Source organism: Aotus nancymaae, unplaced genomic scaffold (genome assembly GCF_030222135.1).
Source record: "Aotus nancymaae isolate 86718 unplaced genomic scaffold, 86718_ANA_hifiasm-v0.15.2.pri h1tg000049l, whole genome shotgun sequence".
NCBI classification, from domain to species: domain Eukaryota; kingdom Metazoa; phylum Chordata; class Mammalia; order Primates; family Aotidae; genus Aotus; species Aotus nancymaae.
This window is the reverse complement of record NW_026988463.1, coordinates 27830245-27854788: the sequence shown is the minus strand read 5'-3', so window position 1 is coordinate 27854788 and position 24544 is coordinate 27830245. Positions and strand designations below refer to the sequence as shown.

Genomic DNA, 24544 nt, shown 5'->3' with positions numbered 1-24544 from the left:
TTGTTCGTAAATTGTTTTTGTTTGTTTGTTTTTGAGACGGAGTCTCGCTCTGTCACCAGGCTGGAGTGCAGTGGCGCGATCTCGGCTCACTGCAATCTCTGCCTCCCAGGTTCAAGTGATTCTCCTGCCTCAGTCTCCCGAGTAGCTGGGACTACAGGTGCACACCACCACATCTAGCTAATTTTTGCATTTTTAGTAGAGATGGGGTTTCACCATGTTGGCCAGGATGGTCTCGATCTCTTGACCTTGTGATCCACCACCTGCCTCAGCCTCAAAGTGCTGGGATTACAGGTGTGAGCCACCCTGCCCAGCCATTTTTTTTTTTTGAAATGAAGTCTCACTCTGTCATCCAGGCTGAAGTGCAGTGTTGCAATCTTGGCTCACAGCCACCTCCACCTCCTGGGTTCAAGTGATTCTCCTGCCTCAGCCTCCCAAGTAGCTGGAATTACAGGCACCTGCCACCATACCCAGCTAATTTTGTATTTTTAGTAGAGTTGGGCTTTCACCATGTTGGCCGGGCTGGTCTCCAACCTCAGGTGATCTGCTCTGTCGGCCTCACAAAGTGCTGGGATGACAGGCGTGAGTCACCGTGCAGGCTCGGCCTGCATGCACATTGTTCACTAGAGCCTGGTATTCATTTACAGGTTTTTTCCCCCTCTTTGATGTAAAATATTCATAGTAAAATGCATAGGTGTTAACTGCACGATTCAGTGAATTTTAACAAATGCATACTGTCAGGTGTGGTGGCTCACTGGGAGGCCAAGGAAGGAAGATCCTTTGAGTCCAGAAGTTTGAGACCAGTCTGGGCAACACAGTGAGACCTCATCTCTACAAAAACTTTTAAAAAATGTTAGCTGGGCATGGTGGTGCACACCTCTAGTCACGGCTACTTGGGAGGCTGAGGTGAGAGGATCACTTGAGCCCAGAAGTTCAACGTTGCAGTGAGCTATGACTGTACCTCTGCACTCCAGCCTGGGCAACAGAGCAAGACCCTGTCTAAAAAAAGAAAAAAAGCCAGGCGCAGTGGCACGTGCCTGTAGTCCCAGATGCTTGGGAGGCTGAGGTGGGAGGATCGCTTGAGCCCAGGAGTTCTGGGCTATAGTATGCTATGCAGATCGGGTGTCCGCACTAACTTCGGCATCAATATGGTGACCTCCCGGGAGCGGGGGACCACCAGGTTGCCTAAGGAGGGGTGAACTGGCCCAGTTTGGAAACAGAGCAGGTCAAAACTCCCATGCTGATCAGTAGTGGGATCGCGCCTGTGAATAGCCACTGCACTCCAGCCTGGGCAACATAGCGAGACCCGGTCTCTAAAAACAAAACAAAACAGAACAAAACAAATGCATACCTCTGCATAAGGAAACTGTTCTCCAATACAGAACATCACTATCACTGGCCAGAAAGTTCCTACTGCCCCCTTCTATTCCCCAGCTCCCCAGAGTCAACCACTGTTGTGACTTTTTTTTTATAAGACAGGGTCTTGATCTGTTGTCCAGTATGAAGTGCAGTGGCATGTTCACAGCTCACTAATTTTTTTCTGTATTTTTTGCCGAGATGTGGTCTCACCACATTGCCCAGGCTGGTCTTGAACTCCTGGGCTCAAGTGACCCACCTGCCTCTGCCTCCCAAAGTGAGCCACCGCACACAACCTTTTTGTTGTTGTTCAAACGACTTTAATGATGCCACGGTGTCTGTCCTCCCCCAAGTAACTGGGTAAAGTGTTTCTTTCTTTTTTGGTTTTTTAGATCATAGCTCACTGCAGCCTTGAACTGCTGGGCCCAAGTGATCCTCCCACCTAAGCTTCCTGAGTAGCTGGGACTACAGGCATGTGCTACTGCACCCAACTACTTTAATTTTTTTTTTGTAGAGAAGGGGTTCATTCTGTGTTGCCTAGGCTGGTCTGGAACTTCCGGCCTCAAGGGATTAGCCTGCCTCAGCCGCACAAAGTACTGGGATTACAGGCATGGGCCACCACACCTGGCCTGATTGTTTTAAAATAACAGATTAGGTGAACCTGTTCTAGAACTTCATGTAAATGGAATTAAGCAGTAGGTAACTCTTTTGCATCTGTTTTCTTTTACTCAGGCTAATATTCTTGAGAGTCATTCAGATTCTTGTGTAGGTCAGTAGTTTGTTCCTTTTTGCTGCTAAATTAGATTCCATAGGCCAGGACCTCTCTGCTGGGTGGAGAAAAGATGGGCCCTGCCTCCAGCTCCCTGCACCCTGTGGAGCCCAGGGCTCAGAGACTCGGGTGAATGCACCCCAGGGAGATGGACAGGCTTTTCTTAGGAATTTCTAGAATGGGAAGTCTGTGGCATCCGTCTCCTCAGAAATCTGGGAAAACAGAACTACATCAGGAGAATGTAGCACGACCAAGATTCCACCATCCACCATCCCTGTTTGCCCAGGACTTTCCTGGTTTTAGCACTGCAAGTTCCGTGTCCCAGGAGACCCTCCAGTCTTGAGCAAACTGGGATGGTGGATCACCGTCACCCTAGCAGCATACTGCCACTGTCCTTGGGGCTTCTGGACCCTTCTCACACAAGACTACATTCTGTTCCTAAGGACTGATTTTCTTTAAACTCTAAACTGCGCTTCTCCTCTGCTCTAAAACTTACCATGGTTCCCCATGGCTGTGCCTGGCAACTCAAAGGACATAAGTCTCTGGTACTGGTTCTCAAACTGCTGCATATTGGAGTCACCTGGGGAATCATATAAATATTCTAATGGCTGCCTTCCACCCCAGAAGTTTTTTTTTTTTTTTTTTTTAGGCAGAGTCTCACTCTGTTGCCCAGGTTGGAGTGCAATGGTGCGATTGCAGCTCACTGCAACCTCCGCCTCTCAGGTTCAAACAATTCTCCTGCCTCAGCTTCCCTAGTAGCTGGGATTACAGGCACCTGCCACCACTCCCAGCTAATTTTTGTATTTTTAGGAGAGACAGGGTTTTACCATGCTGGCCAGGCTGGTCTCAAATTCCTGACCTCAGGCGATCCGCCTGCCTTGGCCTCCCAAAGTGCTGGGATTACAGGCGTGAACCAAGTCATTTTTTTTTTTTTTTTTTTTGAGATGGAGTCTCGCTCTATCACCCAGGCTAAAGTGCAGTGGCGCAATCTCAGCTCACTGCAACCTCCGCCTCCCAGGTTCAAGTGATTCCCCTGCCTCAGCCTCCTGAGTAGCTAGGACTACAGGCGCACACCACCACACCTGGCTAATTTTTTGTATTTTAGTAGAGATGGATTTTCACCATGTTGGCCAGGATGGTCTCTATCGCTTGACCTCATGACCCACCGCCTCGGCCTCCCCAAGTGCTGGGATTACAGGTGTGAGCCATGGTGCCTTGCACCAGCCCAGGCCAAGACATTTTTAACTGGTATCTTGTGCGACCTGGGCTCTGGGATTTTTTTTTTTTTTTTGAGATGGAGTTTCGCTCTTGTTGCCCAGGCTGGAGGGCTGGAGTGCAATGGTGCGATCTCAGCTCACTGCAACCTCTGCCTCCCAGGTTCAAGCAATTCTCCTGCCTAAGCCTCCTGAGTAGCTGGGATTACAGGCATGTGCCACCACACCCGGCTAATTTTGTATTTTCAGTAGAGACCATGTTTCTCCATGTTGGTCAGGCTGGTCTCAAACTCCCAAATTCAGGTGATCCACACACCTCTGCCTCCCAAGGCCTTGGCATTTTTAAAAGCTCCTCAGGTGATGCTAACATGCTGCAAAGCTTGGAGCCACCAGCCTGTGAATGTGATTTGTTTGGCTTACATGGTGTTGAACATGTTGGCAACATTAAAATAAAGTAATTTCATATAACAATCTGGACTCAGGCCAGGTGCAGTGGCTCACATTGTAATCCCAGCATTTTGGGATGTTGAGGCAGGAGGACTGCTTGAGCCCAGGAGTTGAGGCTGCAGTGAGCTATGTGTTGCTACCCTTCAACCTGGGCGACAGAGCGAGATCTACCAAAAGTAAAAAAAGAAATCTGGACTCCAGCTACCCTTTAAAGCAGATGTTCTGAGATACTGAGTTTGCCTCCTGGAGTCGTCATGGGGCAGGAGGTGGGGGGCTGGGGGGTGCAGAACACTGACTGCACTGGGGGCGGAGCCTGTGCCCTCCAGTCCCACCATCCCTACCGCTCCCTGGTGTCCCACTCTCCTCCTTGCTGTTCACTTGCATGGCCTCCAGACTGAGTTTTATAGCCAGGCTTTCCAGCCTTGGCCTCTGTTCACCTTCTCCACCTCCTCACTCCCTGCTCTAGTCATCTTCATCTCATGTCCTGCCTTCCAGCCACATGGGCTGCTTGGTCCCTTCCACACCTGTTTTTGCCCATGGAGTTCTCCCACCAAGTTCCTTATGCAGATAAGCACCTGCTGGGTTTGGCCCCTGTCCACCTCTCCTGCCCCTTTCCCCAAGCTCTCTTCCAACTCACGAACAGAACTTCTACCACAAGGAATCTGGCCAGGCTGTTAGCACTCTTGCTGCCTCTGTCTGGGAAGCCCTTTCCTTCCCTCCACCCTCCCTCCCCTTCTCTTTCCTATCTCAGGCTTTGGGTTTGATCTCAACTCCTCCAAGGTTCCCTGACCTTCAAACTAGGTCAGGTTCCTGGTTAGTCACTGTACTTCCTCTTTCTTACTTCCCCTGTGAGAATAAGGTCGCATCTGTCTCATAATCTCTGTCTTCCTAGGGCCTAGTGTGGTGCCTGGCATACAGTAGGTGCCCAGTAATGATAAATGAATGAAAGCAAGCACATCTCCCTTTCGCTACTGGCAATATCCTACTCTTTTTCTGGTTACATTTCTCCTATAGCATCCAATTCTGTTCTCGAGACCCAAAAGATCTGTGAGGTCTTGTGATCAATGGAGTTTTAGCTCAGGTCCATCTCACAGTGGGCCCAGTGGTTCCCCAGATTCATCCTGTAGTTACTTCTCCAGGTCCAGAGTGAGTGCACTGGTGGCACAGGCATACCCAGCAAGTGGCAGAATCCCCCCATCAGTTAACTTGGTGTCGCTGTGCATAGCTGTGAAGGCAGGGATACACCTGGTTGGTGACCCCAGTACCCCACCGGGGACAGCACAAGGGCAGAGCACAGGAACTTACTTTCCATCCTCTTGCATTTGCCTGTGGATTTGCAGTTGGTAATGGCGTTCTTGCCCGGCCCTCCTTTGTTCTTCCTGGCACCCAGGCAGCTGTGGCGTAGTGAAAGGGCAGGATGCAGGATAGGAATGCAGCTATTTCTGATTCAGACTAATTTGCCCTAACTGTGATTTAGGGCAAGTCCCTTCTCCTGTTTAGACCTTAGTCGCCTCATCTGAAAAATGGAGCCAATAATCTTTTCCTCATCTTTGGGGTCATCCATCTTTGAACCACATCAGAAGCAGCGGGAACCAAGTGCAGAGGACGGATGGCCTTAAAAGCCGTATGGGAACCAGATTTTTGTAAAGTAAACATTTTCAACCTTTATATTTTGGAATCACCGGCGGCATTTATTACGTGGACTCTAGGAAATGGAGGAAATGCAATGCCAAAAGCAGAAAGTAAAACTCTGCTGTCCTGTGCCGCGGCCCGGCGGAGGTTTTTAATGTCTGTATCTTAAAATCTGGTTGAGGGCACAGGTGAAATCAGCCCAGTGAGGCATCTGGGCTCTGGCTCAGGGCTGTGCTCGCAGTGGCGGCGTCTGCAGCGCGGCACCCGCAGGCCACGCTGCCCTTCCAGCCTTTGTGGTGCTCCGAGGAAACAAAGGCAGGCGGCGCGGCCGCGGCCGTGAGAAGGGTTAAGGCCACCGACGCAGCCCTGGCGCGTGCTAGAGCGGCCGGTGGAGGACTTCCGGTTGGGGCGCGGGCGCGCGCCGCGTGCTCCTAACCCGCCGCGGCCGAGCCCTTCAGCCACCCCGCGGTACGCTGGGCAGCGCTGTCTCCGGTTGCGGCCGGCAGTGCGCGGGTGGGGGAATGTGTCGCTTGGCCTCGCCTGCGCCGCAGCGGGAGACCTGCATTTAGGTCGGGCCCTCCTGCAGGGTCTGCACTCGCGATCTGGGCCGTGGGCAGCATCGTGGCCCCTCTGGGCCTTGGTTTCCCCGGCTGTCATAGGGGCGTGAGGATCCCAAGCGACCTAGAGGCAGGCGGCTTCTTCAGTTTCCCTGCGCCGTGGAACCTACTGCATGCCCGTTATGCAGTTAGGGAAGCTGAGACCTGGGAGGAGTGCGCTACGCTGCAACCGCGGAGAGCAGCTCTCCCTCGCGCTGCTGCCGTCGGCAGAGACGTGGCCAGAGCCACCCCCGGTCTCCAGCGCGGCTGCTTCGGCGGCGCGCGAGGACGTTCCGACGGGGGCCTCCACCCGCGAGCTGACCGTGTCAGGCGCGCCACGCATGGCGCTTCTCATTCTCACTGCACCTCTAGAGGCAGGAGCTGCTGTTCCCGTGTCACTGATAGAAAAACTGGCTTGGGTGATTTCTCCAGAGTCAAGACTCAGGTCTGTGGCTCAGTAGGAAAGGATAGAAACCCAGGCTTCCTCTCACTAGTTCAGAGACCCTGCGAAGTTAAATAATAATGGCCCTGGCTAAGGGTCTTTAAGTGTTCTCCCCGCCCTCCTTTTGTTTTGTTTTGCTTTGTTTTGTATTGAGACTGCCTCACTGTCCCCAGGCTGGAGTGCAGCGGTACGATCTCGGCTCACTGCAGCCTTGACCTCCCAAGGGCTCAGGTGATCCTCCCACCTCAGCCTCACGAGTGGCTGGGACTATACACACGCGCCACCACGCCCGGCTAATTTTTCTATTTTTTGTAAAGTCAGGGCCTCAGTATGTTGTCCAGGCTGGTCTGGTACTCCTGGGCTCAAGTGATCCTCCTGCCTCAGCCTCTCAAAGTGCTGGGAGTACAGGCATGAGCCACTACCCCCGTCTACCCTTTATAAGGAGATTAAGAATTGAATTTAGGCGGGCCTGGTGGCTCACGCCTGTAATCCCAGCACTTTGGGAGGCTGAGGCAGGCAGAGGCAGGCAGATCACTTGAGGTCAGGAGTTCAAAGCAGCCTGGCCAACATGGTGAAACCCTGTCTCTACTAAAAAAAACAAAAATTAGCCGGGTGTGGTGGCCCGAGCCTATAATCCCAGCTACTTGGGAGGCTGAGGCAGGAGAATTGCTTGAACCCGGGAGGTGGAGGTTGCAGTGAGCCAAGATCAGGCCACTGCACTCCAGCCTGGGCGACAGAGCGAGACTCCATTAAAAAAAAGGATTTGACACATTCCTTTCTCTATGTATATGTGTGTGTGTATATCTATCTAGCTATCTAAAATTTTTTTTTTTTTTTTTTGAGACAGTGTCTTGCTCTGTCTCCCAGGATGGAGTGCAGAGGCTCGATCTCGGCTCACTGCAACTTTCGCCTCCTGGGTTCAAGCGATTCTCCTGCCTCAACTTCCTGAGTAGCTGGGATTACAGATGCCTGCTACCATCCCTGGCTGATTTTTTAATTTTAGTAGAGACAGGGTTTCACCATGTTGCCCAGGCTGGTCTGGAACTCCTGAGCATAAAGTGATCTGCCCACCCCAGCCTCTCAAAGTGCTGGGATTACAGGTGTGAGCCACCATGCCCAGCCCATATATAAACATTTTAAAATAACACCTTTACTGAGAGATTTGATTCACACACCATACAACTCACCCATTTAAAGTGTACAATTCAATGGTTCTTAGTATTTTCACAGTTTTGCAACTATCACCACAGTCAATTTTCAAACATTTTCATTACCCCTAAAAGAAACAATACCCATTAACAGTAAGTCCCGTGCCTTCCTCCTCCTACAGCTCTAGCCTACTACGAATCTACTTTCTGTCTCTAAAGAGTTGCTTATTTTGGACATACCATATAAGGCTTTATGTGGCCTTTTTTCGACTAAGATAACCTTTTTGTTGTTGTTTTTAACAAAATCAACCTCTTGAGCTAAGAGCTCTGGCCTGTAATCATAGCCAGCTAGAAATGAACAGCGTTGTTTTGGTTTTGTTGTATGTATTTTTACCACTCTAGGGTAAATGATAGGAATTCTTTATTTATGGCAGTGATTAAAGTTTCCTTTTTGAATGCACCTATTTCCATCAAAATGTGAGTTGTTAATTTTTAAAGGGCAAGATTAAGTAAACAGTAGTAGAGGTGATCCACAAATTTGTCAGAGGTTGGGAAGATGGGATGTGAATGAAGTTTGGCAAACACTGGATTGTCTGATTTAAGGTTCTCCAGGTCATCGTTTGAAAACCACCCTCATCCTATTCTTTCATTGCATTTTCCTGACCACTCCTGTGAGGAAGTGCATGATTTTACTGATGAAGAAACAGGTTCAGAGAAGTCAGGTACCGGAACTTGTCCAGGGTCACACACCTACTGACCGAAGCTAGGCTTAACCAAAAGTCTGTCTGATTGGCAAAACTACCTACTTACCAAGTCTGGAAGTAGGATGGGGGTTGGGGAATGGACTGGCAGGCTTGAGAGGGACTCTGGCCACTACCCAAACATGCGGGCACCAGGCTGGCTGAGTTGTTTTGGGTACCTCTTCCAACAAATATTCAAATATTTCTATGAAACAATTTATGACTCTAAACAGAAATCCCATCTCATTCACCATTGGGGCTTTCTCCCTCTCTCAAGGGCACACCGCAGTTCAGGGAGTGCTGCCTGCCTGGAGAATGAGGGTGTGTGGGCACGCACATGCTGGTGGTGAGGAGAGTCTGATCTCTAGTTCATTATGGTTGCTGCTGGCATCACTTTCCAAGCCCACAGGGAACCCTTACACTCCATGACTTCTGCCCTGTTCCACCTGTGGGCACCAGAACTCTAGGCTGCCTGAGACTCCCTGGATATATATATATAGGGTCCCATGTTTCTGGAATGTCAGGCTGCTGCCTGCTCTCAGGACTGGCCACTTTTCTGGAGCACAACCACAGGGCATTCGTCAGGACATCCTCTCTCCCCTTCCTGGCCAAGGACTTTCTCATCCCTTGCCATCACCTTCATCAGAACTCTGCCTCCTCCCTCAGACCCTATTCCTCATCTTATTCTTTCCCTGCGGGCTTTAACTCCATTAAATTCAGAGCCCATTTGCGGTTAATACTAATATAATCCTTTTCCAGAGAGAGATTAATTTTACACCTTAATTTTTGAAACTGTAGCATATAGAATAAGCAAAACAACCAGGTCCTGCCATGCTCTTGTTCAACACTGATTTAACTCAGTCCACCTCTCTCACAGCTGTGCAATTCAACTCAACCCAAACTTGAAGATAAGCACTTCCAGGCAGGGTGATTAGGATCCACTGGGCCTCACTCAAGTTGGGTGAGAATATCAACCCTAACTCCAAGCAATTATCTGAATAATTTTGGACCATATAAAACAAAATAGCAGCCAGGTTCACTGGCTCACGCCTGTAAACTCAGCGCTTTGGGAGGCTGAGATGGGCGGATGACCTGAAGTCAGGAGTTCAAGACTGGCCTGGCCAACATGGTGAAACCCTGTCTCTACTAAAAATACAAAAATTAGCTAGGCATGGTGGTGCATGCCTGTAGTCCCAGCTAATCCGGAGGCTGGGGCAGGAGAATCACTTGAACCCAGGAGGTGGAAGTTGCAGTGAGCTGAGATCACTCCACTGCATTCCAGCCTGAGAGACAGAGTTGAGACTCAGTCTCAAAATGCATAATCTTATAAATCATTTAAACAACTCTGTAAGTACTCTTATTGTTTTAGTTTGGCAGATGAGAAAACCAAGGCACAGAGAAGTGAAGTCACTTGTCTCGTAGTATAGAGTAGAGGCAGATTTGAATCCACATCGTCTGACTTCAGAGTGTGCACTCTCAAACACAGAGTTCAGATGAGGCTAACTCTAGCCATCGTTTACAGCAACATTTCAGTGTTCCCTATATGCTGGCCCCTCCTAAGTCAGTCTCTAGCTGCTTGGGAAGCAGAGTTGGGGATTCCCCTTCCCAGAGATCCAGAGTCTGAGCATCCTGAGACCTGGATGTCCCACTCAGGACACCTTTCCCCCTGCCCAGTTCTGGCCCCTCTGGCAATGACAATTTCCCTGGCCTGCAACTGCCACCGAATTACCATGTGTCAGCACTGGGCTGGGTATATTTATAATTTCTCTGGTCCTTGCTAATTCCCAGCAAGGTGCTATTCTCCCAGTTTTACAGACAAGTAAACTGAGATGTAGGACAGTGATGTGACTTGCCCAGGGGCACACAGCTAGTGAATGGAGCAGCAGGACTGGAACCCAGATGCCCATCCCTGAGTCCACTGCTCTTTCCACTCCTTCGTGACCATCTGGAGTTGAGAGCCATGTAAAGGAGAGGGGTGATACTTGGCTGTGGTAAGTATCAGTCTTACCACAAGTCTCTTACCCTCTTACCCAGCAAGTCTCTTACCCTCTCCAACTCTACTTCCTTATCTGCAAAATCTCTTTCCTTAGTTTTTTTTAGGGGGGTGGGGGGGGGACAAGATCTTGCTCTGTTACCCTGGCTGGAGTGCAGTGACACAATGATAGCTCACTGTAGCCTCCAACTCCTGGGCTCAAGCAGTCCTCCTGCTTGATCCTCCTGAGTAGCTGGGACTACAGGCATGCGCCACTGTGACCCGCTAATTTTTTTTTTTTTTTGAGACAGAGTTTCGCTCTTGTTGCCCAGGCTGGAGTGCAATGGTGCAATCTCGGCTCACCACAATCTCCACCTCCTGGGTTCAAGTGATTCTCCTGACTCAGCCTCCTAAGTAGCTGGGATTACAGGCATGCACCACCATACCTGACTAATTTTGTATTTTTAGTAGGGACGGAGTTTCTCCATGTTGGTCAGGCTGGTCTTGAACTCCCATCCACCAGTCTTGGCTTCCCAAAGTGCTGGAATTACAAGCATGAGCTACCATGCCCTGCCCGCTTGGCTAATTTTTATTTTATTTTAATTAACTGATTGATTGAGATGGAGTATTTGCTCTGTCCTCCAGGCTGGAGTGCAGTAGCACGATCACAGCTCACTGCAGCCTTGACTTCCCAGGCTCAGCTCACTGAAACCTCTGTCTCCTGGGTTCAAGCAATTCTCCTGCCTCAGCCTCCTGAGTAGCTAGGATTACAGGCGCGTGCCACTACACCTGGCTAATTTTTGTATTTTTAGTAAAGATGGGATTTCATCATGTTGGCCAGGATGTCTGGATCTCCTGACCTCGTGATCTGGCCACTTCGGCCTCCCAAAGTGCTAGGATTACAGGGGTGAGCCACTATGCCCTGCCAATTTTTAATTTTTTTTTGTAAAGATGGGATCTCACTATTTGGCCACACTCGTCTCAAACTCCTGGGCTCAAGTGATCCTCCCACCTTGGCTGGGAGGACAGGTGTGCTAGGATTACAGGTGTGGGCCACTGCACCTGGCCTCTTTTCCCAATTTTCTAATGAATGCAGGCTTTTTTTTTTTTTTTTTTGCAACTCAGAATAAAACTTAAAGACCACTATTAAAAGGGTGGGGTTTTTTTTGTTTGTTTTTGTAGAGACAAGTGAACATTTATTTTTGTACCTTTCCTCTTATGTGTATTTCAAGTCTTTCTCACAAGGCCCCAGGAATCTCCAGATTCAATTATGTCCCTGGGCTTGTCCACTGCTGCAGGAGTCTTAGGGAGCCTTGTACAAATGCTAGAGTTACTCAATTACCAACATCAAACCCTAGGATAAGAGATGCAGCAAAGCAGGACTCCTTTCTCCATGGAATGTGCTGATTTCAGACGAGGCAGCAGCCAATGTAGAACACGCTGGAATTTTTCCTTGGAACTGGACTGTGATGAGAGGTGCTTGCCATGAACATAAGCTACTGTTTTTTTCTTTTCTTTTTTCTTTTGCGACAGAGTTTCGCTCTTGTTGCCTAGGCTAGAGTGCAATGGCGTGATCTTGGCTCACCGCAACCTCTGCCTCTCGGGTTCAAGCGATTCTTCTGCCTCAGCCTCCCAAGTAGCTGGGATTATAGGCATGGCCCACCACGCCCCGCTAATTTTTGTATTTTCAATAGAGACAGGTTTTTGCCATGTTGGTCAGGCTGGTCTTGAAATCCTGACCTTAGGTGATCTGCCCTCCTCAGCCTCTGAAAGTACTGGGATTACAGACATGAGCTACCACGCCTAGCCAGCTACTGTCTTTTCTTTGACCCTTCCTTTCCAGTTTTTAAAGAAAAAGCAGGAAATAATCTTCTCTGAAGATACTTGATACAAATTCTCCAAACCCAAAAACACATGCTTCCACTTCATTGATAAAAATTTATTGCAGTTTGGCACCTGGTTCTAGTTCAGCTGGCGGATGAACTAATTGATGCGTTCACCCCGATAGCCAGGTGTGCCCATCTCCTTGAGGAAGCCCACTCTATTTTTGGTAGCATGACGTGCCACTGAGAGGCGGAAAGGGCGCAAGAACCATGAGATCTCCTGGAAATGCTTCCCCAGGAAAGCAATTTCATGAATGAGGTCTTCCAAGCAAATGACACCAAATTTCCCCAGGTGCTCATCAATCACAGTGTTGTCTGTCAGAGAGATGGTCTTATTCTTGACCCTGGCTTGTCCACGTTTCAAAATCAGTTCCCGGACAGACTTCAGCTTTGGAAATCCCCAGGTTACATAAGGTTCCACTATATGCAGCATTTTTAGGTTCTAGGGGGTGACTTTTACAAAGACACCACTAAAAATTTTCTTTAGGCGAAGTCTTGCAATGGTTTTCTGCACCAGTAAACTCACACCATCAATCCTTTCAATGCGTACGACAAAGGCCAAAGAATGTTTATCTGGCAATTCCAAGGCGTAAGGCTTCACTTCTAGTCGTCTGACGAGCACCTTTTCACGTGTCTGCCGCCAGGAATCATGTAGGAATGATTCCAATCGCTTAAACCTGGGCCCTTTTCCTTTCCTCTGCTCCATCTTTGCCAAAAGTGGCTGCTTTGCCTAAGTGGCTTTGAGGGCTTGATAAGCCGTCCTCTTTTTTCAGGAGATTTTCTGGAACCAAAGGGATTTTTCTTTGCTTTTGCTCCGCCATCTTTCCAGTGTAGCAGCTACTGATCATGCGCAACCCTACCACGTGGGGAAAAACCAAGGGTGTTCTTATAAAAATGGAGTCTCACTCCTTTGGCAGGGCAGGAGTCATAGGCCTGGTCTAAGGAACCATTTTCTGCCTAGGCTTCTAGAGCAGCAACTGGGCTGAGGGGCTTGGAGTTTGGAAAAAGGAGATGAGAATCCTTGAGCCTCCGTGGGGAACAGGAATGTGACAGTAACAATGGCTCCCATTTACTGGGTCTTCCTAAGGTGGCAGGGCCTGGGCTAAGTGATCGAGATACAGGTGAGATATATAGATATATGAGATAGATGGATAGATGCAGGTATTTATACACATATGTATTCTAGGCTTTTAGCCAATGCCCTACTCTATTTTTCTAGAATTTCAGACAGGAGTTTTCTTAGAGATCACCAAATTCTATCTTTTAATTTAAGGGCAAGGAACAATTTGTTTATTCATTTAACAATCATGGAGGTGCCATTCTATGCTAGGTCCATGCTGAACTCTTAGACAGAAAAAGGCCAGGCATCGTGTAACCCCAGCACGTTGGGAGGCCAATGTGGGAGGACTGCTTGAGGCCGAGAGTTGGAGAACAGGTTGGACACCACAGTGAGACCCTGTCTCTCTACAAAACGTAAAAAAATTAGCCTGGCGTGGTTGTCCTCACCTGTAGTCCCAGCTACACAGAAGGCTAAGGTGGGAGGATGCCTTGAGCCCAGGAATTTCAAGGCTGCAGTAGCTATGATCGTGACGCTGCACTCCAGTCTGGACAATGGAGACCCTGTCTCTTTAAAAAAAAAAAAAAAGAAAGAAAGAGTGGCCAGGTGTGGTGGTTTACGCCTATAATCCCAGCACTTTGGGAGGCCAAGGTGGGCAAATCATGAGGTCAGGAGTTCAAGATCTGCCTGGCCAACATGGTGAAACCCCATCTCTACTAAAAATACAAAAATTAGCCGGGCGTAGTGGCACATGCCTGTAATCCCAGCTACTTGGGAGGCTGAGGCAGAAGAATCGCTTGAACCAGGAGGCGGAGGTTGCAGTGAGCTGAGATGGCACCACGGCACTCCAGCCTGGGCAACAGAGACTCCATTTCAAAAAAAAAAAAAAATGAGCTGGGCATAGTGGCTCACATCTGTAATCCCAGCACTTTGGGTGGCCGAGGTGAAAGGACTGCTTGAGGCCAGGAGTTTGACACCAGCCTGGTCAACAGAGACCCCCCCGCCCCGTCTCTAAAAAAAATAAATAAATAAAAAGCAAAAGAAAAAAGAAAAGTTAGAAAAGACCCATTCAAGGTGTTGGCAGTGGGACTCTCTAGGTGTAGGAATAAAGTTATTCTCATTTCTGCTAATCTGTATTTCCTAACTTTCTACCATGCACATATATGGCTTTTATAACAAAATAAAAAGCAGTTCCCTGCCCTCTAAATATGCTTCTACTTATACAGTATTCTTTCTCTAATTTTTTTGTTTTTGTTTTTTGAGGACAGAGTCTCATTCTGTCACCCAGGCTGGAGTGCAGTGGCATGATCTCAGCTCACTGCAACTTCCGTCTCCCAGGTTCAAGTGATTCTCATGCCTCAGTCTCTCAAGTAGCTGGGATTACAAGTGCACCACTACACCCAGCCAATTTATTTTTATTTTTATTTTTGAGACAGAGTCTTGCTCTGTCACTCAGCCTGGGGTGCAGTGGCGCAATCTCCGCTCACTGCAACCTCCACTTCCCAGGTTAAAGTGATTCTCTGCCTCAGCCTCCTGAGTAGCTGGGATTACAGGCATGTGCCACCACACCCGGCTAATTTTTGTATTTTTAGTAGAGATGGGGTTTCACCATGTTGGCCAGGCAGATCTTGAACTCCTGACCTCAGGTGATCCGCCTATCTCAGCCTCCCAAAGTGCTGGGGATTACAGGCATGAGCCACTGCGCCTGGCCTAATTTTTGTATTTTTAGTAGAGATGAGTTTTGCCATGTTGACCAGGCAGTAGTACAATCATAGCTCATGGTAGCCTCAAACTCCTGGGCTCAAGTGATCCTTCAGCCTCAGCCTCCTGAACAATTGGGACTACAGGTGTGCACCACCATGCCCAGCTGATTTTTAAATTTTTTGTTGAGAAGGTATCTCTCTATGTTGCTCAGACTAGTTGCAAACTCTTGGCCTCAAGTGATCCTCCCACCTCAGCCTCCCAAACTGCTGCCATTGCAGGTATGAGACAGCACACCCAGCCAAGCTCTGACTTATAATAGGTCAATTTAGCCTGTTCATATTTACTTCAATAAGCAATATCCTTTTTTTCTTTCTGCTTTATTTTATATTTACTATTTACATTTCATTAATGTTTTCCTCTGTACCTTTTTTCTTTAACTTTTGTGGGTTTCATCTAGTTCCTGTTCATTTCCTTTTCCTTTTTTTTTTCCAGACACAGTCTCACTCTATTGGCCAAGCTGGAGTGCAGTGGCATGATCTTGGTTCACTGCAACCTCTGCCACCCAGGTTCAGGTGATTCTCATGCCTCAGCCTCCCGAGTAGCTGCCACTACAAGTGCATGCCATCATGCTCAGCTAATTTTTGTACTTTTAGTAGAAACAGGGTTTCACCATGTTGGCCAGGCTGGTCTCAAACTCCTGACCTCAAGTGATCCACCCACCTCAGCCTCCCAAAGTGTTGGAATTACAGGCATGAACCACCATCCCCAGCCTTCCCTTTGCTAACCTGCTAGTGTTTATCTTCTTCCTAACAATCATATGCTTAATTTGTCTATTGATACATGGTAAATAATCCTCCTCCATCAAAATGTTATGCCTGCCCACTCATCACTCCCTGAAAGACACCACCCTTAGTATGCTTCTGACTCTCCTACTCTTCCCAGTCTTGGAGTTTTACTGAGACAGTTTACAATTTTTTTGTTCTAGTCTCTTATTAGGATTTTTATTGTTGTTTTTCTTATAAAAGCCATATGTATATGCACAGTAGAAAGTCAAGAAATACAGATGAGCAAAAAGGAGAGTAACACTATTCCTGCCACCTAGAGTCCTACTGCCAGTATCTTGAATTGGTCTTTTATTTTTTATTTTATTTTATTTTATTTTATTTATTTATTTATTTATTTATTTTTGAGACGGAGTTTCGCTCTTGTTACCCAGGCTGGTGTGCAATGGCGCGATCTCGGCTCACCACAACCTCTGCCTCCTGGGTTCAGGCAATTCTCCTGCTTCAGCCTCCTGAGTAGCTGGGATTACAGGCACACGCCACCATGCCCAGCTAATTTTTTGTATTTTTAGTAGAGACGGGGTTTCACCATGTTGACCAGGTTGGTCTCAATCTCTTGACCTCGTGATCCACCCGCCTCGGCCTCCCAAAGTGCTGGGATTACAGGCGTGAGCCACCGCGCCCAGCCTGGTCTTTTATTTTTATTCATTTATTTTTTAAAGATGCAAGGTCTCACTCTGTCACCTGGGCTGAAGTGCAGTAACATAATCATAGTTCACCGCAGCCTCAAACTCCTGAGCTTAAGGTATCCTCCTGCCTCAGCCACTCAAGTAACTGGGACTACAAGAGCACACCACCGAGCCAGGCTAATTTTCAATTTTTTTTTTTTTTTTTTTTTTTGGTAGATACAGGGTGTCGCTGTGTTATCCAGCCTGGTTTTGAACTGCTGGCCTCAAGTGATCCTCCTAGCTCAGCATCCCAAAGCGCTGAGATTTCAGGTGTAAACCACCATGCTGGGACTATTAGGATTTTCATTGATCACTTCTGCAAAACAGTCTCTAAACACTTGATGTACAAATTCCCAGTCTGTCCTCCACCATTTAAGCTGAACTCTCTCTACATATTGCATAATTCATTGCTAACTCTGCTACCTTACCTCTTCATCTGTCATCATCATGAACTCGTAACCACTACCAAGAGAATTTTCTTAAGAAAATCCCTCAGAGGGCACGTAGGTGATATATGCACTGAATCTTGTAAGCCAGAAAATGTCTTTCTTTTGCCTTGGTTAGGCAATGACACTGGTTGGTTTTGATGCTTTGGTCACGTTCCTTTTCTCTTAGCAATCTGTATTCTACTATCTCCTGGCTTGTAGTATTGTAGATGGACACCCTTAGAGGATTCTCATTCCTTTATAAGTAACCCAATATTTTTGTCTGGAAGCTTGTAAGATGTTTTTCTCTATTTCTGGAATTTCATCAGGATATGTATAGATGCTTATCTTTACTCATATGAGTCCTTTCACTCTTCAGACTCAAATTTCCCTCTCCACTGTTCCTGTTCTTTTTCTTGGGACTCCTGTTGTTTGCATGTTGGTCTTCTGGATCAGCCCTTGAGTTTCACATGTAACTGCAGGGCTCCTCCTCATGCATTTCTGACATGTCATAGGATTTCTTCCACTATCTCTGAGTGTCTCATTAGTGACTATGCCAACTACCAAATATGTTGATTCTAGGTTTTTCCTGGCATTGAGGAAGTAACCACAGGATGGGTCTGTGAACCAGCGGGGCCCACTAAGGAGGCCTGGAATTAAGATTCCATCTATCACCTGACCCCCTTAAACCCTTATTTTAATTGGTGGAGAACACTGGCATTTTGGATCCCCAGGAATAAGCATAAACTGAGAGCCCATGTCTAGTAATCCCTAAGGAATCTGGATATTCCCTCTCCTCAGAGCACAGGCACCCTAGTAAATTGCCATAGGTCACTTGGGAAAGGCTTGGAGGAAGATTTATGCCGCAAGGACCTTCCTCCAGGGGACTGGTTATCTCCTTCAATCAAGGAGCTCTGGCTCCACTAATGACTTAGGTCTGGAAAGGCATGAGAGGCTGAGACTTTCCACCGTGGCAACTGAGTCAGAATCCTGGCTACCAGACCTAGGGTTTCTCCTTGTGTATAAAGCAAGCAGGAGAGAAATACTCTGCAATGGCAAAGCCTTCCAAAAATCCTTTCCCCCATAAAAGCAATGAGAACACTGGCAAAAACTGCCCAAATCAGCTTTTTCAGAACTCTAGAAATTAACCAAAGGCTAGCTATTACATAATCCAAGGCATGGTTTTTTCTTTTTCTTTTTTTTTGGAGATAGAGTTTCGCTCTTGTTGTCCAGGCTGGAGTGCAATCTTGACTCACTGCAACCTCCTTCTCCCGGTTCAAGTAATTCTCCTGCCTCAGCCTCCCAGGTAGCTGGGATTACAGGTGTGCACCACTATGCCCAGCTAATTTTTGTACTATTAGTAAAGATGGGGTTTCCCTGTGTTGGCCAGGCTGGTCTCAAACTCCTGACCTCAGGTGATCCACCTGCCTCGGCCTCCCAAAGTGCTGGGATCACAGATATAAGCCACCATGCCTGGCCTCCAAGGAATGGTTTTTGAAGAAAAAAACAGCTGAATCCTAGTAAGGACAGTGAGCTTTGTGGTGTTTTAACTTGCCCTGCTCCCATTCTCCTCTCCCTCAGTTCACAGCAATCTTGAAAACTAAGAGCCTCACAACTAGAGACCTGTGAGAACCAATAGCCTGGCAGCCACTGGAGGGCAGAACAGGTTTAACCTCAACAGAAATTCCCTTCCCAGAGAAGTGTCATTATTTGAGTTATCCTGTGACTCCCTGAAAAGCTCTATTCTGGGGGTTTGTCTTTATTTTACCTGATTCAGAACGTTCCCTTTACTAACAGCCATATCCCTAGGGCATTTGTTGAAAACAAAAACAGGCAGTGACAACTGTTGAACATCACAAGTGCCTGGGGTGGTAATACCAGCTGAGGATATAGCAGGCTGATGAAAAAACTTAAAGGGAAAGAAAACCAGGAATTCCTAGGTCACCAGCATGTCTAGGGCTGTGAACATAATGAGGAAAGACCTGAGAAGATCCTATACTCTCACCTCTAGCTGACCTTGTGGCTCGGTGGCAGCAGGAAGTGAAGGTTAGAGAAGTGCTGCAAATTAGAACACTGAGTCACACAGAACCCCTCGGAAAAGCTGGGCGACTCATTCATGAAAGGCATTTAAGAAAATCTTGTCAAATAATTAGCTGACAACTAGGCTAACTGGGCTAGCTGCTCTAACAGAGCAGACTTCAGTGGTCACACAACATGGAACACAGATGTGACTGAATTAGTCTAGGGAGTCACTTAACAAGCAGCAGCAGCAACAACACACAGCAACGATAACAGAGCGAGCCTGGGGAGGGGCAGAATCTGATTTTCAGAGCTGCCACACTTTGGTTTTTAAATGTCACTTTTAACCAAAAATGATGAGACATGCAAAAAAACACAAAGTTTTGTTTACAACTTTTTTTTTTTTTTTTTTTTTTTATATGGAGTCTCACTTTCTCACCCAGGCTGGAGTGCAATGACACAATCTTGGCTCACTGCAACCTCTGCCTCCTGGGTTCAAGCAATTCTCCTGTCTCAGCCTCCCAAGTACCTGGGATTGCAGGCGCCTGCACCACCATGGCCAACTAATTTTTGTATTTTTAGTAGAGATAGGGTTTCGCCATGTTGATCAGGCTGATCTCGAACTCCTTACCTCAAGTGATCTGCCTGCCTTGGCCTCCCAAAGTGTTGGGATTACAGGCGTGAGCCACAGCACCTGACCATAACTTTTTCCTCTTATATGTTTTAAAAGACAACTGCAAAAAGCAATAATTGTAAAACTGTATTGATGGACTTCTAACATGTAAAGATGTAACTTGTATGACAATAACAGCACAAAGGAGGAGAGAGGGAACAGAACTACACAGGAGTAAAGCTTCTTCTGCATGCTATTCAAATGAAGCTGGCACTAACATGAACTAGATTTTTTTTTTTTTTTTTGAGACAGAGTCTTGCTCTGCTGCCCAGGCTGGAGTGCAGTGGCATGATCTTGGCTCACTACAACCTCTGCCTCCCAGGTTCAAGCGATTCTCCTGCCTCAGTCTCCTGAGTAGCAGGAACTACAGGCGTGCACCACCACTTCTCCTGCCTCAGCCTCCTGAGTAGCAGGAACTACAGGCGTGCACCACCACGCCTGGCTAATTTTTTTGCATTTTTAGTAGAAACGGGGTTTCACCATGTTAGCCAGGATGGTCTCGATCTCTTGACCTTGTAATCCACCCAACTTGGCCTCCCAAAGTGCTGGGATTACAGGCGTGAGCCACTGTACCCAGCCTAGATTGTTTTAAGTTAAGGTGTTAAGTGCCGTCCCCAGTAAATAATTAAGAAAATAATTCAAAAGAACCCAGTGAAAGAAACAACAGGGAATTAAAGGAGAATACTAGAAAATAACACAAAAGAAGGTAGCAATGGGGGATCAGAGGAACAAAAAATGGAAGACATGTAGATAACAAAATGACAGACATAAATCTTATTAAACTGGGAACAGTGGCTCATGCCTGTAATCCCAGCACTTTGGGAGGACAAGGTGGGTGGATCATTTGAGGTCAGGAGTTGGGAGTCCAGCCTGGCCAACATGGTGAAACCCTGTCTCTACAAAAAGTACAACAAATTAGCCGGGCATGAGGGTGCACACCTGTAATCCCAGCTACTCAGGAGGCTGAGGCATGAGAATCGCTTAAACTGGGGATGCAGAGGTTTCAGTAAGCAGAGATCTCCCCACTGCACTCCAGCCTGCCCGACAGAACAACACTGCATCTCAAAAAAAAAATCGTATTAGTGATTATCTTATTAGTAATTACACTAAATGTAAATGAACTAAACACTTCGGATCAAAAGAGATTGGCATAATGGATTTTTAAAAACTTGATCCAACTACAGTCATGTGCTGCATTAACATTGTTTCAATCAATGATAGACCACATATATAATGGTAGTCCCATAAGATTATAATGGAGCTGAAAATTTCCTGTCCCCTAGTGACACCGGAGCTGTGGTAATGGCATAGCACAATGCCTTACTCACATGATTGTGGTGATGCTGGTGTAAACAAACTTAAAGCACATACAATTAGGTAAGAACATTATACTTGATAATAATAAATGACTGTTACTGGTTTATATATTTTTATTATTTTTTTTTACATGATGCTATCCCTATTGCTATTATTATTTTGAGACGGAGTCTTGCTCTGTTGCCCAAGCTGGAGTGCAATGGCGCAATCTTGGCTCACTGCAACCTCCGCCTCCCAAGTTCAAGTGATTCTCCTGCCTCAGCCTCCCAAGTAACTGGGATTACAGGTGTGCACCACCATGCCCAGCTAATTTTTGTATTTCTAGTAGAGATGAGGTTGTTGGCCAGGCTGGTCTTGAACTTCTGACCTCAGGTGATCTGCCCGCCTTGGCCTCTCAAAGTGCTGAGATTACAGGCATGAACCACTGCACCTGTCCTGGTTTATGTGTTTATTTACTGTATACTTTTTAGCGTTTATTTTAGAGTGTACTCTTTCTACTTATAAAAAAACGTTTACTATAAGACAGTACGCTGTGTTACATGTTTTCCGAGTCTCTTGACTGCAACATTTTCTCTTGTCCTTGATTTAATCTTGTGTTGTTTTGTTCATCATGGCCCCTAAGCGTACCAAATCCACGGCTAATGTTGCCAGTAACAGGCCACGTCAAGTAACTGACCTGGAAACAAAACTTAAAATGACAAAGGACTACAAAGGTGGAAAATCAGGGATGGTGATTGTCCCATTCCACCAGAACAATGATCTTTTTTTTCCCTTTCTTTTCTTTTTAAATAGAGATAGGGTCTTGCTATGTTGCTCAGGCTGGTCTCAAACTCCTGGGCTCAAGCAGTACTCCCATCTCACCCTCCTAAAGTGTTGGGATTACAGGTGTGAGCCACCATGTCCAGCCCATAGCAATGATCTTAAAGAACAAGAACGAAGTGAACAGAAGCTGTTAAAGGATCTGCTTCATTGAAGGCAATGAGACTCAGAAAAATTTAAGAAGGGCAGGGCCAGGTGCAGTGGCTCATGCCTGTAATCCCAGCACTTTAGGAGGCTGAGGCTGGATGAATTACTTGAAGTCAGGAGTTCAAGACCACCTTGGCCAACATGGTAAAACCCCGTCTCTACTAAAAATATGAAAATTAGCCAAGTGTAGTGGTGGGCACATCTCTGTAATCCCAGCTACGCAGGATGCTGAAGCAGGTGAATTGCTTGAACCCAGAAGGCGGAGCCTGCAGTGAGCTGACATCGTGCCACTGCATTCTAGCCTGGGCAACAGAGCGAGACTCCATCTCAAAAAAAAAATTGAGAAGGGCAGCCTATATCAGATGTGGAGAAACTTTAATGACCTGGATTGAAGACTAGACACAGAAGCATAGCTTTTTCAGCACCATCATGATCTCAGCCAAAGCCAAAGTCTGCTTGTAATTAAAAGAAAAGGCTAGACCCAATTATTATGCTGAATTATTGCTAGCTCTGAGTGGTTTAAATGATTAATTATGTTATTAATTACATAATGTAAAAGTGAGTGGTGAGGTTGGGTGTGGTGACTCACCTTTGTAATCCCAGCACTTTGGGAGGCTGAGGTGGGTGGATCACTTGAGATCAGGAACTCATGACTGGCCTAACCAACATAGTGAAACCCTGTCTCTACTAAAAATAAAAAATAAAAAATAAATTAGTCAGGTTTGTTGGCATGCGCCTGTAATCCCAGCCACTCAGGAGGCTGAGGCAGGAGAACTGCTTGAACCCAGGAGGCGGAGGTTGCAGTGAGCTGTGAACACACCACTGCATGTCAGCCTGGGTGACAGAGCAAGACTCCGTCTCAAAAAAAAAAAAAAGTGAGTGGTGAGTCTGTGAGTGCTGATGTGAAGCCAGCTGAAGAATTTTTGAAAACTGCAAAAGATAAACTGATTGTGCAGGAAAATCACTTAACAGAGAAAATCTTCAATGTGGATGAAACTTCCCTATTCTGAAAATGGATGCCTAAGAGGACTTTCACCATAAGGAGGCCAAGTCAATGCCAGGTCTCAATGCTTTGAAGAACAGGATAACAGTCTTCCTTGGGGACAATGTTGTAGGCTACAAATTGAAACCCTCTGTGATCTGACACAGTGAGAACCACAGGGCCTTTAAGCATATCAGTAAGCGTACATGGCCAGTGTACTACAGGAGCAATAAGAAGTCACAGATGGTCTGGCACCGTGGCTCACGCCTGTAATCCCAGCACTTTGGGAGGCCAAGGCAGGTGGATCACCTGAGGTCAGGAGTTCGAGACCACCCTGACCAACATGGAGAAAACCCACCTCTACTAAAAATACAAAACTTAGCCAGGTATGGTGGCAGGCACCTGCAATCCCAGCTACTCGAGGAGCTGAGGCAAGAGAATCACTTGAACCCAGGAGGCGGAGGTTGCAGTGAGTCAAGATGGTGCCATTGCACTCCAGCCTAGGCAAAATAAATAAATAAATAAAGTCACGGATGACCTAGCTCCTCTTCCAAGATGCAGTCCTGAATTGTTTTGCCAGAGAAATGCAGAAATGCTATTTGGAGAATAATATATTTGTCAAGATTTTGCTTATTGTTGATAAGCCTCCTGTATATCCTCCTTTTACTGGTGATATTCATCCCAATATCTAAATGCTGCTTTCCCCTCCAAACACCACCTCTTTGTTTCAACTAATGGATCAAGGAGGTGTAGCAGCTTTTAAGGCCTATTACCTGAGGAGGACCTTTGCCCAGGTGATTACTGCAGCTGAAGAAGACACAGACAATTCTGGAAGGATTACAACATGTCTATGACTGCATCAAGAAGCCTGCTTAGACTTGGGGTGATGTCATCATGCAGTATGAATGCCATCCAGAAGAAGACACTCAAAAGGTTGGTCCATGACTTCAAAGTATTTGTCAAGGATGAGGAGGTGTCAAAAATCAATAAACTTTTGGTTGAGGTGGCAAATAATTTTAACCTGAGTGTGGAAGAGGATGACATGGTAGAGCGCCTAGAGGTAATTCCTGAGGAACTGACTAACGAGGAGATGTTGGAACTGGAACAGGAACACATAGCTGAAGAGGCAAGAGAAAAAAGAAACTGCAGGAGACGAAAAACCCAGAAGAAAATTCACATGAAGGGTTTAGCAGAAACCACTGCAGACCTCAACAAACTCCTTAAAATGCTGAAAACATGGACCCCAACACTGAAAGGTTTTCATTAATAGAAAGATATGTTCATGGTGCATTATCTGTTTACAAGCAAATGTATGATTTAAAACAGAAAGAAAGAAACCAAGCAAACCACGATGAACATTTTCTGAAAGAGTGATAGTCCCTCAAGAAGAGCCTCAGGCAGGTCCTACAGGAGGGATTCCAGAAGAATGTGTTATCATAGAAGATGACAGCTCCATGTGTGTTACTGCCTCTGAAGACCTTCCAGTGGGGCAAGATGTAGCGGTGGAAGACAGTGATCTTGATGATCTTGACCTTGTGTAGGCTAGGCTAATGTGTGTGTGTGTATATGTGTCTTAGTTTTTAACAAAAAGTTTAAAATACTGAAAAATATACTTTTTAAAATAGAAAAAGTTGGCTGGGTGCAGTGGCTCATGCCTGTAATACCAGCACTTTGGGAGGCCTAGGCGGGGGCATC

General features: G+C 46.8%; 1 protein-coding gene and 1 pseudogene across 1 annotated transcript in view; one reads left to right on the top strand and one right to left on the bottom strand.

The window, feature by feature from the left end:
- Positions 1-24544, top strand: part of BCL7C (BAF chromatin remodeling complex subunit BCL7C) — a 54802-nt gene that overhangs the window by 12857 nt on the left and 17401 nt on the right. The gene's annotated exons all lie outside the window — the stretch shown is intronic.
- On the bottom strand, positions 12041-13044 carry LOC105729295 (ribosomal protein uL30-like; annotated as a pseudogene).